The sequence below is a fragment of the Alligator sinensis genome, unplaced genomic scaffold (genome assembly GCF_000455745.1).
Source record: "Alligator sinensis unplaced genomic scaffold, ASM45574v1 scaffold351_1, whole genome shotgun sequence".
Classification (NCBI taxonomy): domain Eukaryota; kingdom Metazoa; phylum Chordata; order Crocodylia; family Alligatoridae; genus Alligator; species Alligator sinensis.
The window spans coordinates 220374-236983 of NW_005842790.1; positions in this window are offsets into that span (position 1 = coordinate 220374).

Consider the following 16610-nt stretch of genomic DNA (forward strand, 5'->3'; position numbering starts at 1 on the left):
CCAAATCAGTTGCAGAAGTGCATTATTTGCTCATGCTTAGATCTGCTCTTTCCAAGTGGCAAAGGCACCACATGTAATACAACAGTTGCCTGATAGCCTCCAGCAAAAATGCCCTCTAACTGCATCCTAGTCAGCTACATATGACAACCAATATCAGAAAACTAAAGCATGCTGTAGCAACCCCCTTAAACAAAGCCTACCAAGTAGCTGAGCTAGCAGGCACAGTTACAGAAATCAGCAAAAATTAAAGAATGTGAAGAATTTGTCAAAAGCCAACATAAAATGTGTTGACACAAATGTCCCTTGAGTCACAAGATCAGTCCCTTGTGTAAGGAAAGCATTTTATCCATCAGCTCTCTAGCTAGAAGGTGACATTATTTTCAAGTCTGACCTTCTGCAGAAGAAAGGCCTTAGAACCTCTCCCAGTAGTTCTTATGATAGGGTGCAACACAGACAGACACATGCACCCACCCAGCATCACTCACTGTGCTCTTTCTGTATCATGGAGCAAATGATGGTTGCTCGGAGTACTGTTAACTTGAGGAGCTCTTTGTCTTCTAGTTTTCAGTATCATGTTGCACTTACACGGTCTTTTTCCTTCAAGGAGCACAATGTGCTTTACAAACATTACCATACTGCACCACATTCCACCTTTTAGAGGACAGTACACAGCTATTTGTGAGCAATTCCTCTGGCAGTGGCCCAGACACCCCATTCAAGCAGCACGTTGCTGTATGACTCTTAGACTAGCTATTTTTATACAGGTTGCCTCTTGCAGTGAGGTGCATGTAAAATAGCCTTTCACAAGGCTCACAAAAACCTTGGTTACTTTTCAAAAAAGCTTCTCTAGACTAGAGAGAAGTGGTTTCAGGACTTTAGCATGCAACAGAGATTACAAAGCAAAAGCCTTGTAGGGGGGAGATTACTTGGGTGGTTAAAGAATCCTACATTATGACACATTGCCTTATTCATTTCCTTGCAGAAGAGACTCTTCACTGAAGAACTGAACTTTTCAGCAGATCCCATGAACAGTAAATGTCTGTGTACAGTATTGCTTAGCAGTTCCCACATTTTTCTTTGTTATAAAAAAGAGCCATGTAGCAGAATCTAAAGAGCCAATCTTAAACTGGAAATGAGAAAAGCATGCCTCTTCTACAGTTAAATAGAAGAGCTTCAGCAGTTCACAAGAACTAGTATATATATACATACTGGTGAAAAATAGAATATTTAAGTTTACAGGTGTACAGGATGTCTACTGTTCCTACAGCCAGCTCAGCACATCAGAGAATTCTTTAGCGTAGGGATGGGCCCTTTCCAACATGTTTATACAGTGCCTGGTATTATATAGCCCTGACTCTTGACTGGGCTCTTTAGATGCTACTTGTTCCAATATACAAATACATTCAGTGCCTTCTGATGTCTTGAATATAATGGGAGTTGGGCAGAGCAGGATCCTTACTGATCACCTGTTAGGGCAGATCTACACTGCCTCTGTGCCAGGTCTGGAAGTGCCACCTTAAAGCAGACCCTGCCTACTCTTCACATGTACCAACATGCAGGAAGGAGGCAACACAGTAGCATTAGAGAGCATGCACCCCAGCCCTGCATTTAGTGTGTACGTAGCTCCTGTGCCATGCCAGGGAATATTGCATTTGCCCTGCCCACTTGTGCTAAATCCTAGAAATGAAGCACCGCAGCCACCTTAGAGGAAGTTTAAGTGTGTGCCCCAGCACTGCAGTCAGGGTCTCTACTTCCAACATGCTTATTAGTATATGTTGAGCTACTCTCTAAGGCAAGGGTCAGCAACCCACAAACCAATTCTATCCAGCACATGAAACCAGGACAGTGGCAGGAATTCAGTGGTGGGGGGAAGTGGTGGCAGTTGCCAGATCACAAGCAGTGATCAAGATGCATTCATTCAGATCAGATTAATTCAGATAATTAATTCAGCTTTCAGATCAAGATGCATTAATTCAGCCACAGTTGCTAAAAAATTGTCAACCCCTGCTCTAAGACAACTACATTGCCTGCCTTGGCATGTGCAGAATAGGAGCAGGTGGGCAGAATGTGCTTTCCAGTGCCAACAGAGACATGTCCCTAGGTCAGTGGTCCTTATCCTTTTCAGACTCATGGCCCACCTTCTTAAACTAACGGCACTTGGAAGATGACAGCTCTTAGTTTTTGCTCATTTTTTAACTACATAAACGTAACAGAGAATTCTTCTGTTGCAAAGAACTCAGAAAGACCGCAACAGGTCAGAATGTTTTTAATACTACGGATTCCAATTTCAAATCTCTGGGTTTATCTTGTGAATCATGTTTGCACATTGAACAGTGCCAACACTGCGTGGCACCCTACAGCACCCTTGAAAGGATCTCAAGGCACCCTAGGGCAGTGGTTGTCAACCAGGGGTACACATACCCGTAGGGGTACTTAAAAAGGTCCTAGGGGGTAGTCAGACCTAATGTGGCTGATAAATGCAGTGCATGCACACAGCTGCAGCACAGCACACAGGCACCCAGGAGAACAGCTGGGTCTGGCTGGTATGTTGTGAGGGAAGGGGCCAGGGGAGGGGGCAGATTGAGGCCCCAGCAGTGTGGGAAGGAGTGGGGTTGGGGCAGGGGCAGGGGCTGCCCATTCAGGGCAGGGCGTCAAACTGAGCCATGCAGGGGGTGGCCCCTGCCGCTGCATGCACCCCAAGAGGGCATGGGGGACATGTGCCCCCCGATCTTCATGAGGCAGGGCAGGATGCTGCTGCAGGCTGGGGCTGGGGACAGGGCTGCACTGGGCTGTTCCTGGCAGGGGCTGGGCTGTGCTCGGGGTGAGCAGCAGCGGTGCTGGGAGGGGGCTACAGGAGGTGTTGCAGCCACCCCAAAATTTGCTGTAGCCCCCCTGAGCCCCTCTCCCAGCGTCACTGCCCACCCTGAGTGCAGCCCGGCCCAGCCCCTATCAAGAACAGTCCAGTGCTAGCCCCAGCCTGCAGCTGCAGCCCGCCCCACACACAGATCCAGGGGCACCCCTCCCCACTGTGTCCTCCCAGGGTGTGAGCAGCAGCAGGAGCCAGGGCGGAGCATGGGATGGAGCCATGGCTCTTCTGGGGGCCAGGGTGTAAGGGGGTGGTGGCTCCTGCCGCTGCATACACCTTGGGAGGGCACGGGGGGCATGCCCCCGGATCTGCATAGGGCAAGGGGGGATCTTGGCCTCAGTGGTTCAAGCATAGGGATAGCAAAACACTCAGAAGATTAAAAGCACTATCAGTGTTAGGGCAAATAATACTAAGGAATGAAGGCAACTAACTGATGGATGAGCATTTAGATATTGAACAGCAGGGCACATCTGGTATTGCTGACTCTACAGAGCACTTCCTGGACATCTGCAGTAGCACTACTAGCATAAAACACTTGAGGGGATTCATTATGCCCATTCTAGCCCCAAGCCAAACTGATTTCAAAGATTAAGTTCCATTTCTTCAGAGGTTCCTTCACCTCAAAATCATCCCTTGCCCCTGATGAACCATATTAGCAATATTATATTGGGAAAACCTGAAACCCCTTTGGCTCCCAAATACAACCTGTTCTGCTTGCAACGTGTTTGGAAGGTCAGCATCATACCCTGGGTTGTTTTCTTTCTTCAACTGAGGGGTCAGTTGGGGAGGTTGTCAACTGTACAGACTGGGGCTGTGGAGAGGGACTGGAATTTCTCAGAGAAGAGGGAGAGGGGTTTGGTCTCTGACTAGGCCACAGGAGTGGAATCTGTCTGAGTTACAGAGTCTCTCTCGGGGGTAGGAAGGGGTGCTGGAGCTGCATGCTGGGATCCCAGAGAAAAGCATGGGAGCTTGTATCAGTAAGTGTACAAATGTTCATCCCTCAAGTAGAAACCTACTGGGAGTGACTTCTGCCTCATCCGATACTGGACCCACCATTTTGGGGCTGGTAAAAAGTGCTTGAATGCTTGTACATTTAATGTTTCTACCAAAAGAACTACAATTCCACTGGTAGAATTGTATGCACCCCTCATCACTTTAAAGGTACATTTACTTGGATTTAACAATACAATAGCCAATGAATGCTTCTGTTTTTAGCTTGTTGTGTAACACCACGGTGCACTGCAAAATTATTTCCCTGCTAAATCAGAAATAATTTACTTACTTACTTAGAAAAGAAAATATGGTTAAGGGTGGGCAAATGGATGCACTGTAAAATTAATGCAAAATTGGATGTCTAGAAAATATTCTTCTTTCTTCCACAAAATGGCAGCAGAGAGCAAACATTTGAACAGAATAGAGTAAGTTGCAACAGATTTAATTTGTACATAGGCAAACCCCATGAAACTAGTGTGCACACAGTGCTCATGTTCAGTCTCTGCCAAGAAATACAATCAGAAGTAGCTGTTTGCAGTGTCTTATTACCTTTATTTGTTTTACTGTTTATAAAACCACTCTTGTAGTTACCAATTTTATACAGATTGAAAACCGGCAAATTATTGGATATGGCATCTGACAAAATCTGTCATCATCTGAAAAAAAAAGCCCAACAATATTTGGAAAGAAAACAGTGATATCACTCCTAGCATCCCTTTCCCCTCAAAATTACCAGTAATAATGGAAGCAATTACAAGACTGAGTAATGTAAAAACTTGTATTACTTGCTTCCATTGCTTCTTTTCCTCTGCATATCTATTTACTTTGTAAATGCTTTAGGGCAAAGGCCTCTCTGTGTCTTTGTAGTGCTGATCACAATACTAGCATTCTATAAATCTTAAAAGAATAACACAGTTCACACAAGTCTGTGCTTGCACAAATTATTAATGCAGAGTTTTGTTTCTGAAGTGGTTATTGTGTTGAAAGTACCTTATCTCCATATATTTCAACCTCAGTGTCACCATCAAAGGTTAATACATACCTGAAGGTATGTTAACAAATGCAGGATGTAAATTAAGTTTGTCAGTTGCTTTATTAAGAGATGTAAATACAGTGGTAACAAGGAGTAAGAGATTCTTGACAAAAAGTGTCAAATATTATGAAAAAGTGAGAAAACTTATTATATTTGAACTAGAAAACTTGTCTAGAGGCACAGCCTACTGGTATAGAGTGATACTGCAATGCAAATATTGGTGCTTAGAATGAATTAATACATTGGAATATCTCTATACTTTTATATTTAACCTTTATTTTGCAGGGATAAGAAAGCAGGGTCTACTGGATTAGACACTGGGCAAAAGTTCTACTCCCAGCTTTGCCAGTGACCTGCTGTGTGCATGGGGCAAATTACATCACCTCTGAACTCCTATTCCCCCACCCCCTTACCTTGCCCGTCTTGTCTATTTAAATTATAGACTCTTGGGGCAGGAACTACCCTTAACTTGATGTTTATACAGTTCCTAGTACAATAGCTCTTAGATTTCAGCTGGGCCTACCATGAACTTCTATAATAGCAAACATAGCAATTAGTAATTAATTCCACTACTAAACAATACTAAATAATTACATCTATGAGCAATTGTATTATGTCCAAGGGAATTATTTTTGATTGAGACTGAGGCTAGAGAAAAATGTACTATTAGAGAGAAATATGGTAATGAAATGAGTGGGGCGCTTTTCTTCCAAACATTCAAGACCAGCACAACCAATTTATTCCCTAAAGCAAGAAACCTATAATTATATAGGTTGACTTACTGAGACAAAGACATGAGACTTGTCTTATCCCAGACTAAATATCATTACTATGTGAAAGGTTCTTAGAAGTATCCTGAAGCAAGGTATCTCATTGGAGTGCTTGCATTTTGTCTTGGCAAAAGTGAATTAGCCAACATACGCTGCAATATCACCTTGACTTCCAAGAAATTATGAAAATTTGTGGTCAACAAATGAACTGATTATATGGTGAAGGAAGAAACAAGTTGCCACTGACAAAAAAGGCACCATCAAATAGCTCTGTATTCAGACTATCAGCTGTTCTGTTTCTTTCCCTCCCTCTCAAATACTATTCGAATAAACAATCTAGTGGTTAAAGATCCCAGTCCAAAATCCACACCTCCTCCGAATGCTATTTTCAATGCAAAAAGACAACTACCTGAATTCAGATGGCAGCAGTCTTCTTGATACAAGTGATTAGAGGCTTGTATATTCCTAGTGAATGTGTGATTTTTGATATTCAAATGTTGACATCTTAAAAGGAACCTGATTTTCAGGGATGTGCAGCAATTTCTGAAAACGAAGTCCTTTTCAGAGGCCTTAAGCAGGGCACCCAATAATCACTAGCCATTACTAACAAACAGCTGCTGCACAAGACCTGACAGTTTGAAAGCTTTGTTCTCAAAGGTGCAGACAAAACTCAGTTTGTTACTCAAGGTTTGTCTACTCAGGGACATTGACCAGAAATGTTATTACAAAACAATAGCAATAACTATTCCAAAATAGCTCCCTACATGAATATGCTAGTCCAGAATTCAAGTGACCTTATTTCAGGGTAATTTACTGCTCTGGTAAAGCACAGTAATTGTTCTGGAATAAAGTGAATTTTTCAGAATATAGTATCTGCATGAAAAGTAATTCTTGAATGCCTAGGAAGAGATAGGTTATACCATAAAAAATATTCTAATTATTTTCTCTTTGTAGAGAAAGCCTAAAATAGGTAGGTTTGTAGTGGTAGTGGTTCCTCATTCAGCTGGGGCATGAAGAACTGAAAATTATAACTAATTTTAAAGGGTTTATTATGTTTATGTATTAGCAGTCTCTTTAATTACAAGTGATTAATTGGTCTCAACATATAATAAAGTTCTTGGAATCATACAGATAAGGTGAATGTTTCAAAAGCACCAATTCATATTAGAGTCAATGGTAAAAATCCCATTAAGAATTAGCCTTTTGAAAATCTCACCTTTAGAACACAGTTATTGCTGGAATTTTGTCTATTATCAAAGTTATTTAAAGGGAGAAAATAAAGAGAAATATGTGAGTAAAAAATAATTAGTATGGTTAATAGTCAACATAGTTAAAAAGACAGGGAAGTTTTGTTCTTATGTCAAATGTATAACTCCTTTTGCATTATCACTTAAAACCAGCAGGCTGTGCTTTTGCACCAGTTTTCCATCTTGTACATGCCTAAGCTAATTTTTCATCTGCAATGATACCAACTGTCTTTTCTACAACTCCCAAGTATAATGAGTCAAAAATATGCACCCAATTAATTTAACTTGTAACTTTTGCAAGCAAGCATATTCGGTTTGTCTCCCATAGAATTTCAACTAAGACTCCATAGAATTACAACTAAAACAACTAAGAACTACAGACTGTCCTATCCTCCATTTCTCTAACACAACATAAATTAACCCTCCATTACAAGAGACTGGGGATTAAGAGGACTGACTGGCTTGGCAGATTTGATCACAGTGATCCATAACACAGGAATGTCAAAGATTTACTCCCATACCTAGGGCTGAAAATAACTTCTACAAGAACTGCAACTAAGTGCAAAACTAAATGCCTTTCTATTGACCAGCAAGCCAAGAAAAAATACTTTATCTTGATGTTCCAGTCAGTTTACCATCAGTATGCAACAGAATACCCAGCACTTCCTGTGCTCTGGACACAGAAAAGGCTGTTGAAGGGAGGTGGGGGGTAGCAAGCATTGGAAAGTGGCAGAGGGAGAGGGGATGCCAAGCACACCCTGTAGCCTGGCTGCTGCTGCTATTGTGCAGCTTCCATACATGCTGGCTGTGGGTGCCATCCCACGGGCCCCCCAGGGGACCTCCATTCTTGTACTCCCTCTAAGACTAGGGATAGACATTACACACAAACTGGTTTAAGTGATCAGAAACTGGTTTAAACCTGTAACAGAACAGATGTTTAGTGCACATAAACCAGTTTGAAAAGGCTGAAACTGGTTTGAGATAAACCTGGTTGAATGTATCAGACTTAACTGATTTGGGTCAAACCAGTTTATGCAATGTCTGTCCTAGACCCCTTGCTGGTTTAAGTTAAATAAGACACCCCCAGCATCCTGCATACTCTCTGGGCTGGGTGGCACTCTCTGCTCCACAGCAAAAATGGCCCTTCCACTCTGCTCCCTGGCTGCAGCTCCGGCAGAGACTGCAAACGTCTGCTTGGCTTCTGCTCCCCACTTCCCCTCTAAGCAGGGATTTCCCCCCTCCCCCTCACACAGACACACAGCATTAGCTAGCAAACCACATGCTGGTTACAGTCCATGCTGTGGCAGACAGGACAAAGGCAGAATCAACAGGTAGCTGGTAATGTTCCTCTGTTGTTTTCTTAATGGGGTGATAAACACTGTGCTATCAATTCCCTGCTGAGCTGGTCAGGAGTGGGGGAAACCCATTTCTAATCAAAGCATCCTGCCATGCCCCCCTCAGCTCAGCACTCTGGAAGCAAAGGGAGGGCTTCTCCAGAGCCCCCTGGCTTCTAGCCTGGGATGTCTGTATAGTTACAAAGTGATTTAGCCTAGCCAGGTTAGACTAAACTGCAAAGATTGAATCAATTCAGGCTCAGGCTTTTTGAACATCTGTCCCTAGCCTAAATCAACAAGCAAGTCTGGTGCCCTGTTTGCTCACCCCTAGTTATGATAACTGGTGTGCAGATGACAGAATTGGGAGGGACTGTCATCACAGAGGAGGATCAGGATACTATACAAAATGAATAGGATGAGCTTGAGGACTACAGTAATAGAAATGGGGTGAAATTCAATACTATAAACTGCAGTCTTGCACTTAGGTACTAATAGTAAGAATTTGTTAACCCATAAGGAGAAAAAAGAACTAGGTATACTTTTGATCACAATATGATTATGAGCCATCAATGTGATATGGGTGCAATCTTAGGATGCATCAAGAGAGGTATTTCCGGAAGAGATAGGGAAATGTTAATGTAATTTATTAAGCACTGGTAGGACCTCATCTAAACTACTGTGTACCATTTTATCATGCCCCCCCCATTAAAAAAATGGGAGTAAAATGGGAAGAGAAGCAGAGAAGAGCTAACTAAGATTATAAAGGGGAACAGAATCTATCATAATAGATGAGACAAAAAAAGACCTTGGCTTGTTTTGTATAGTAAAAAAAAAAAAAAGGCTGTGAGGGAATATGTTTTTTCTATATAAACATGCTGAGGTGTACGTGTGTGTGGGATTGAGGAGGAAAAATAAATGCCAGAGAGGAAAAGAGCTTTTTAAGCTAAAAAACTATGTGGCCACATAAACAAATAGGTATAAACAGACTATGAATAAATTTAGTCTTGAAAATACAAGGTGTCTATCCATGAAAGCAAGGAGGTTCTGGAACAGCTGTCCAACAGTGGTGGTGGAGGCAAAAAACATGACTAATTTTAAGCTAGAGTTTAATCGCTTTGGGAAAGGGATTAGATGAAGCGGTCACTTGCGATAGCAGGAGACTGGACTTGATGACGTAGGAGGTCTCTTCCCAGACTGTTTCTGTCAGAACAAGATTAAACTCCTGGTTCTGACCTTCAAATCAGGAGACCCCAGTAAAACTGAAGTTCTTCAAATGAATAGTAGATAATAAAACAATAACAGTGGCAAGAACACCATAAGAATGAGAAAGTTTTTGCTGTAAGCAGACCAGCTGGTTGAAGTCAATAGGTCTGCAGCAACAGTTTTCAACTCTGACATTAATAGCACCATGGCACAGTGAAAGTGATCTATTCAGGAATACAGTTGATCTATTCATAAATACTGACATCCAACAAGCTTCCTGAGGATCACTTCAGAGCTTCCCCTCTGCAATGAGGACAGTCCACAACAGCAGCAATACTTCAGAAAAAAGTGCTCTTGAAAGCAAGAGTTAGATTAGCAGAAGTTGGTGAAAGCATATTCTCTATAGGTACCCCATGAATAATGAACTTTTCTTCCACAGTCAAGAATGTCCAGTAGCATGTCCTATGGATCCAGCACTGCAACAATGCTTTTCTATAATAAAATACCAAAACAGCTACCCAACCCTGTTCTTACAAAAGGATGAAGAAAACACATCTGTAAACTTGAACAGATTATAAACTACAGTTATGAACATAGATACCTAGACACACACACACTTGTAAGTAAAGAGAAATATGTACATCCTGGCATGACAGGGAGGGAGAACTGTAAGAATCAACAACTATCTGATAGCTGTGAATATCAAAAAAGGGGATTTATGGTGCACGCAATTATTTACAGTGTATGTAAGCAGGATGATTAGGGAATATTGGGATGAAGCTAACAAAAGAGAAAATTGTTTCCTCAGCTGCTTCCAAAAACAAACTGGAGGAATCAGTCCATTTAAGTGCCTTTTAAATTAAATCTGGTCCGAAAATTGGGGGTCCAATTTCAAGCAATTCAGTGGCCTGTCAGATTCTACAAATCTGTGAATTCTGCTAAATACCTTGTCAAAAGGACACAAAAAAGGAAGTAAGCTTTCATCTGTGTGATATATATAAGAAACTGATCTGCTTACAGGGCAGAAGAATGGGTAATTTAGAACCATTTGGAACTGCTTTGCATTGCTAAAAAGAGATATCTGTTTTCGCAGTGATATTTTAGTTTTTGATGCATCTCTCTGAAATACTCTGTCACTGTACATTACAGGATTCTGCATGCTGTCCTGCAAATGCACCTCTATTGACCTAAAAGAAATACAGCTGGCACTTGATCTATTTTTAAACACTAATGCAACAAAAAAAAAAAAGAAGCCAAAAGCGGATTTTATTCCCCAAGCTGTCCTGGATCATTATAGGCTGCCATCTGCTCTTTGAAGCTGAAATGCCATCAATTCATAAACTAGGCCAAGATTTTCAGAAAAAAAGTTATCCTAAAGTTAGACTGAAAGCCATATTTAGGTAGTTCCCAGATTTTCATGATGACTGAACTCCTAGCATCTTCCATTCACCTCAACTTCCACCACCATCAATGGAAATTTAACACTTACTGTCATTTTTGCCTTTGCAAATTTCTTTCAGAAAGCCCTGATTTTCTAAACTGTATAATGATTCTGTATTTCTAAGTTTCTGGGTATAAAAAGGTTTGACAAAATGTAAAGGGAACCAATTTCCAGAATGTGCTGAGTCCAGAGGCTCTGGAAAAGTAAAGCTCCATCAAAAGTGTTCAGCTGACCACTTAGAATTAGAAGGACCTCAAAATTACTATTCACTTTCGAAAATTTGAGCTAGAGTCTGCCTTTAGTCTCTCACTTCTGAAAATCCTGGCCTAAACATATAAACAACTTACCAGGAGGTTAAAGAGGCCAGGGCCTTACCATATGTTGGCTTTTCAGTGGTAATTGGTCAAGTACATGCTTTTTCACCAGTAAATGGCAGCTAAACCATGGTAGGCTTGCCCTCAAAGGAGGAGGGACAATTTAAATTAGCTTCCACTTTCTACCAAATGACATTTTCCACAGGGGGAGTTACTCTGGAGCAGCTGATCTGTGGTAAAGTCCTAGCCCACTTCATGCTGCAGTAAGGTATTTGTAGGACATGCCTTTAGTTTCCACACTACAGACCCAACAAATGGAAAAACCTCTCTTTTGGGTGTTTGTATTACAGGACTGAAAATGGTTTTCAGAAAGTATCAGAATTCTACACAAAATTATGAGAGTTGCACAGTCCATTGTGTTACATTACAATAAAACTTTCAGTAGTAGTAATTATGGAGCTCCCTCACAGGATGTTATTGAGATGTAAGATTCATTTTCATTTCAATAGGATATGAAAAATGCATTTGTATATCACCTGTGTAAATCCATAAAGATATTTTTGTACTAGTGGAGATCTGGCATTACAGAATACAATGGAAATAAAAATGTAAAAACTCAGCAAACTATACAAGATGTTTTCACTGTATTAGTGACTATCATTTTGATGTAAAACCCACTTTAATGAATACCTGACAAAGAAACCTTTTAAACGAATGATGTAACTTGACATGAATGTATTCAACTACTGTTTGTTGAGTGAAACCTTCTTAAACAGCTAGGAAGAGAACCCCCGTATCAGCATAAAACAGAAGTTCACAACCTTTTCAGCACTGCGAGCCATAACAAGAACTGATTTGCACTCTAAAGGGGGCGGGGAGGGGGGATATAATCTGTAAATACATTTACATAAATGTGCATAATTTGATATATGCATGGAGGATATTGTTCATATTTTTGTGTACATAGAGTGCTTTAACTATAAAGACTGAAAATAAAAAAGAGCATCACTGGAAAGGCTGACACCTAATTATCCTGCTTATTTCTCTCTTTCTCCTTTCTTTTTGTAAGACAGCTACACATATTATGGAATGATCATCTAAGATTGTTTTGTGGTTGGAAAATTGGGGTTTGTTCAGAAGTCTTACTCAAATACACAAGTACATCCAAAGAGCCTGCACAAAGGGCAGTCCTCATACTACACCCTTGTCATTTGACAGGTATTTATACAAATTCAACATACTTCATTCACAACATTTGGACTGAAGGAGATCAAAGTGCTTTGGGTCAGATACTCACTGATGTAAACAGGCCCAGCTCCATTGGTTCATTTCATTCTGAGGTCCCCCTGTAAGCCAATTTCTGCTTAATTCCAGCTGGAGCTGGAAACAAGAGTGCAAAGGAGCTGAATGGGGTTTTTTTGGTCCTTTAAAAATCAATGGCATGTCAGTCACATGTATGGTGATACTACTTGATCTATTCTGCATCAGAAGGACTTGCTGTATTTAGTGACATTTTAGATGATGGGAAGAGAACATTCTTCTGAAGCTTCCTCTAAACAGAAAATGGTAATAAGGAAAGGCCCCTGCTTTACTGGCAACTGCAACTGGAAGCCAAGCAACAGATTCAGACCTGCGGAATATAGGCACACCTTGCTGCAAAAGGAGACTTCTACCATCTACCTTGAATGCAGCCACCAGGGGTGTTCCTTATTGCTAGCAAATGTTTTGAACCTAGCAACCAGGAGGCATTTCCTGTTGCCCTACCTTTATTTGTTCTCCCTGGTAATCAGAGGTATATTGAAGCTAAAGGCAGTGTTAAAAGTCTAGGAGGTAAAAAGGAATCTACACTCCTTCCACACTGAACTCATACTTTGGGTTAAGTTCTGTTCTTGCGAATGGCAGCTGAAATCCCAACACCCTCCAGTGAAGTCAATTGGTGCGGCAGATATCTGAACCTGGCTCATTATTTTTACTAGGATTATCCGTCATAAAAGAAATCTCAATGATTTATTGCTCTTGACTCTTCTGCTTTGACTCGTAGTCAAGAGGGTGTGGGATTTTGTTACCTCCATAACCACAAGGGCTTAAAGATGGTTTACAGTGAAGTTTATAGTCTGCGGATGCTAAGGAATCAGCAGCTGCCTCAGCCAGACTGATGTGTATGTGGATGCACACACGTGTTGGACAAAAGACTTTCTAACAAACCGAGGCAGCCCAGAATATCTGCATATCTGGACAGTTAAATTAAGTGTTCACTAGAGACATAAAGCACTGTACTGCATTGCCAAAGGAAAGCAATACCATCTTCCTACCAGCAGGTGTCACTCAGAAATAAGATCTTTGGGGCTGTTGTTAGACAGTTTTCAGGAAGCAATGGCCCACAAAGATGTTCTCAATGTATGTATGCCAGCTATCCTCATGGAAGAGGAAGTATTCCCAGGCATGGCAATGTATTTACCTTTCAAAAAGCTCTCCTGGTTCAAAGCATGCCTATGCACATGGAATCCCCTAGTCTCATTGAGGACATGAGCTGAATCATCTCAGCTGCTCCTGATGATAAACATTTTATGCCAGACATGCACACAAGTAATATTAACCGCTAGCCTTTGATGAGGTTATATTTTAACTAGGACCTGCCATCTCCATTCTAATAAGATTAAAATGAATTATTTGATTTATGCCAATATAAACACCAGGCAATTTATACTGAGCTGATCAGTTATTCCATGCAAGTTATTCCAGACAATAACATTTTCTTTCACTTCAGACTTGATCCTACATCCCTTGCACACCCAAAATTCCTATCTATACTTATAGACTTATTGGTACACAAAGTCTATAAAGCAGGCTGTGCCATGTTAGAACAGCATTACCCAAAATAATAGTATTAATCAATTTAAACAGGGACTGGTGTCTGGATACCACAATGATTAATAGAAATATGGGGGTGAATAATTTTAATGGGCATTGAAGATTTTTAAATGTGGCACTTCACATTTGAAACTATTGAGAGGTTTAAAATAATAACCATTTTCAGCTCTGAATTAGCTGTTCACAAAATGGGGGGGGAAACCAATGTACAATAAAATGGTATTTTTAGCCTCATCTTCTCTTCAAAATTAATGACATTTATGTCACTTTCATTTTAAATAAACCTTTCACTACCTACTTTTTGTCAATGGAATCCATGGCACCAGAGTCTATAATGAATCATGCTGCTTGGAACACCATGGATTTCAGTCTGCTGCATGCTGGGTATGTTAATTCAGAAACTAATCTGAGATGATAAATTCCAGTGATCACATTAATTATTTATGTAAAAAGAGTTACAGACAGCTCATCATGTATAATTAACTAACAATAGATTGCCAACAGCTAGAGAAGCACACAAAGGAGGAAGAATGGTCCTGTGGTTAAGGTACAGGAATAGGAGTCACCAGAATGGGGTTCTCTTAGCTTTGTTAATAGTCTTTCTGAATGATATTTATCAAAACTTAAAGTGCCAGTGCCTACATCTATACATCAAGGTATCCAAACGTAGCTTGTGAGTTCAAGTGAGGCAAACCTCTCTATCTCCTGCTTGTTTCCATCTATACTGTGCTTTATTGGCACTCATGTGTAGCATCAAATTTTGAGTGCATTTCCTTGGTTCCCTATTTCTATAAAAAGTTGAGCCCTAGAAACTGGTCAGCAGTGCACTGTGGGCCAACTTTTCTTTCCCCTGGGTTACTCTAACACTTTTAACCCACCATCGCTCATGACCATTGGCTTAGCACACTGCTCACCTTTGTGTCTATGTAACACTTCCTGACTGTGCCCCAACTGTTTATGATATAACAGGGTCAGTCAGGGAGAAAGAAAAAGGCCTTTTGGCATTAAAGAAATGTTCAAAGGCTCTGGGCATGGAGGAAATGTACAAGACCTCTGAAAGACTTGATAAATGATACAATATTGCCACCTCTATCCCCATGCATACACCAGCATTTCTGGAACTTGTGAACTAGCATGGAGCCCAGGTGTTACACATCCATAGTGCTAAAGGATCGCTAGAGCATAATCAACCCAGAGTGAACACAGAAAACTCTTCACACCATTCAACTTTACCAAAATCTAACTTTATTAATACATTAAATGTAAATAATATATATAGAGAGAGACACACACAGAGAGAAACACTTAGTCCAATGGTCTCACCGAATCCCAGATGTTACTTCACCATGATGTCTGATGGCCAGTCAGCATTCCTGAAAGTAGAGGGTGATCACCTGTGGGTAGTCTTTTTGGCTGTTGTTCAGTCCAGATGTTGTTGGATGATGACATACACTTGAACTTTCTTGTTGCCCTCCTTTTATGCTTTTTTTATTAAAATTCACTCCTCTGACAACTCTTCATTTCTGGGTACCAGTGACTGGTTTCCCTGTGATCATCATACTGTTCATGTTTTTATCCTGTCAGCATATTCTTTTGTGCCAACAAACCCATCACATGCACACATCTTAATTTGGTCTTTTACCAGTGTCTTACTTTGGGCATGCCCCAGACTCCTAATTTGGTCTGTCCATCAACTCCAGAAATTCCAAGAGCTCTGCAGTTGGGCACTGTCCAGTCAGTTCCCTTTTATTACCTTTTTATTACATATTCAATCGTTTCATCCTTCTGATTCAGTTGGTTAGTGCCAAGTTTAGTTAATTTGAGCTAGTAACAAGGTCCACATTCTACATACCTACACTGATAATGCTACAATAGAAGCTGCCTTATTACATTGATAAAAAAAGAAAAGAAAAACATGGTGTAAAAGTGAGCTCAAGGCTAATAGTCAATAGTGCAGATACAAAATGCAAACGAAAAGTTCAAATAATAATGAGGTTATACACAAACTTAAGCAATGGTTAAATAAGGCTGACTATAAAGAAAGAGTTCAAATAATACTATAATTCACCACTCAAGCAGGTGCAACTAAGTTAAAATGTGACAAGCTACCCTAACACTGGTGTCATTATTTTGCAGACATAGGAAGAACAACAGAGGCTGTAGAACTCCTCTCTGAGGAAGCAGAACTTTACGGACATGTGGAAGGAGATTGTCTCAACCACCCGGTGCCAGAGTATGCAACTACATATTTGGACAAACTGGGACTTTATTCTCCCTCAATGACATTGTTGGCATTATTATTTTTGCTCGTTCTCTCTTGCTGTAGCTTGTAAAACTGTACAAAGCCAATGTAGGGACACACAGAGCATTCCACAACTCTTAGCTGTTACAGACAGGCAGTGTAAAGTGCATTTTAATCCTGAAATCAAGATCACGTTGCTTCGTAAAGTGTTTGGATGCAAAATTACAAATGAATATATACAAGAGTGCCCTGCTGCATCCCAGACAATGACTGCAAATCTGGAGGTGAGCATTTCT